The sequence below is a fragment of the Notolabrus celidotus genome, unplaced genomic scaffold (genome assembly GCF_009762535.1).
Source record: "Notolabrus celidotus isolate fNotCel1 unplaced genomic scaffold, fNotCel1.pri scaffold_384_arrow_ctg1, whole genome shotgun sequence".
Taxonomy (NCBI): domain Eukaryota; kingdom Metazoa; phylum Chordata; class Actinopteri; order Labriformes; family Labridae; genus Notolabrus; species Notolabrus celidotus.
In genome coordinates, this window is record NW_023260206.1 from 1 (window position 1) to 2,500 (window position 2,500).

Genomic DNA, 2,500 nt, shown 5'->3' on the forward strand with positions numbered 1-2,500 from the left:
CTCTCTCTCCCTCTCTCTCCTCTCCTCTCTCCTCCCTCTCCTCTCCCCCTCTCTCTCTCTCTCTCTCCCTCTCTCTTCTCTCTCCTCTCTCTCCCCTCTCTCTCTCCCTCTCTCTCTCTCTCTCTCTCTCACCCTCTCTCTCCCTCTCTCTCTCCCTCTCTCTCCTCTCTTATCCTCTCCCTCTCTCTCTCTCTATCCCTCTCTCTCTCTCTCTTCCCTCTCCCTCTCTCTCTCCTCTCTTCTCTCGCTCCTCTCCCTCTCTCCCCCTCTCTCTCTCTCCTCTCTCTACCTCTCTCTCTCTCTCTCTCTATCCCTCTCTCTCTCTCTCTCCCTCTCTCTCTCCCTCTCTCTCTCTCCCTCTCTCTCTCTCTCTCTCTCTCTCTCAGAACATAGAGGCTCGTCTGAAGGTGTCGTTGCCGACAGATCTTGGGGCGGCGCTGACGGACGGGGTGGTGCTCTGTCACTTGGCCAATCACGTGCGCCCTCGGTCCGTCCCCAGCATCCACGTCCCCTCCCCCGCCGTGGTGAGTTGGTGTCCCTCTCAGAGCGTCCTGAAGCCTGCTGTGTGTTCTGTCAGTAACCCTTCTTTTGTCTGCAGCCTAAACTCACCATGGCCAAATGTCGACGGAACGTGGAGAACTTCCTGGAGGCGTGTCGCAGGATCGGCGTTCCACAGGTAACCCGTCCGCTCTGACACCGTCTGAACCATAACAAGACGAGAGCAGGGTCACAGATCCAGGGTGGCTTTGTTCTCTGTCTTTGGTCCTCCTCGTTAGTCAGTCTTTGGTCCGTAAACAGGAAGTGCTCCTGCTGTGATGTCACTGACTGGCTAACCTCTCTCTCTCTTTCTTCTCTTCATCTTCCCGCCTCTCATTAACCCTTTATTCTGTCCGTCTCACTGTTATCCTCCGCCGTGTCCATCCCCCCCCCCGCCATCACTCAGGACAGTCTCTGTTCAGTGGGGGAGGTCTTGGAGGGGAAAGGGGGCGGGGTTTATGGGACAGTTGGTGTGTTGCTCTCAATGGCCCCGCTCTCCCTTAGCCCCTCCCCTCGGGTCCAGCTGGCGGGCTTCGCCCTCTTCTACCTGTCCGTCATGTCGATGCTGTGCGCCATCTACGTTCACTTGGCGCCGCTCGCCTGAAGCCGACCTGAGAACAAAGACCGTCAGACCGTCAGACCGTCAGACCGTCAGACCGTCAGACCGTCAGACCGTCAGACCGTCAGACCGTCAGGGTCTGAAGTCTTAGTCTTTATGGTTAGTCCTGTTAAGCACAAACTCCAGAGGCGTGGTAAACGTGTGTTTGCTTTGTGTATCTTCCGTCCGTCCTCCGGCCCTCACGTCTCTCTGTCGCTCTGTCCCCCGGTCCTGGAGGATCAGGAACGAATCCCAGACTCCTCAGGCTGTTATTAAGAGCAGGGTCTGAGCTGGTCTGTGTCCTCTCTGTACGAGTGTCTCTAGTGTTTGAACACACTCTCTGAATCAGAGTGAGCGGCTGGACGTCAGAGACGTCTTTAAATCAGGAGGTCACCGTTCTACACGTCAACAAGAACCCTGAGGACCCGTGAGGAGCTCAAACACGCCCCCTCTCTCCCCCTAAGCTAAGACAGTCGCCCCAGAATCTGCCTCCCTAAAGTAAAGAGGTTTCAGACCCCATGCCGTCGTGGACTCTCCGCCTGCTGCTTCCTGTGTTCATGCCGGCTCACAGAAACCTGATCCGTGTCCTCTCGTGCCTCCTGTTGGACTCAGAGGTTTTCCCTGAGTCCTCTTCTTCTTTGAGACCTGCTCCTCGCTCGGTCTCTGAGGACAGATCCTGTTGTAGAAACTAAACCTCCTCCACCACATGGTCACGGCTGAGGCCCTCCAAGAACTTCTGAAACCACTTTCCCTGAATCCACGTGTTGCTGCTTATCCGAGGGGCCAGCGGATTTTAGAAAGATAGCCTGGACTTCTTTCTCTATAGGTATGTCCTTTAGTGCCTCCTTTGAGATCCAGGTGTCACCTGACCCCCCAACATGCTGAAGCACCTGTTCTGCCAGACCCCCTGGTCTCTGAGCTGGCCTCAGTTGAACCATGGTACCCCCTCTGAGCCTCAGTCGTCTCAGAAATCAGAGCTTTAGTTTCCTCTACATGCCGTCCAGATTCTTCTGGAGGATCCAGATCTGAGCCCGGTATCATGTCCTCAGATCTGGACATGTTGGTTTTGTGCTGGGAGTTCTTGGTCTCAACACTCATCAGAGTGTTGACGTAGGACTTGTCCCTGGAACTGACATAGGACTTGTCCTTGGACCTGACGTAGGACTTGTCCTTGGACCTGACGTAGGACTTGTCCTTGGAACTGACATAGGACTTGTCCTTGGACCTGACGTAGGACTTATCCTTGGACCTGACGTAGGACTTGTCCTTGGACCTGACATAGGACTTATCCTTGGACCTGACGTAGGACTTATCCTTGGACCTGACGTAGGACTTATCCTTGGACCTGACGTAGGACTTGTCCTT

The 2,500-nt window shown here is 55.0% G+C and overlaps 1 long non-coding RNA gene across 1 annotated transcript in view; it reads left to right on the forward strand.

Annotated features, from left to right (window-relative positions):
* Nucleotides 1–384: 384 nt before the first annotated feature.
* LOC117809731 overlaps nt 385–2,500 on the forward strand; it is an 8,472-nt gene continuing 6,356 nt past the window's right edge. Inside the window, exons 1-2 of the long non-coding RNA XR_004630611.1 lie at nt 385–524; nt 599–676. This is a non-coding gene — a long non-coding RNA (uncharacterized LOC117809731). The remainder of the gene's footprint in view (nt 525–598; nt 677–2,500) is intronic.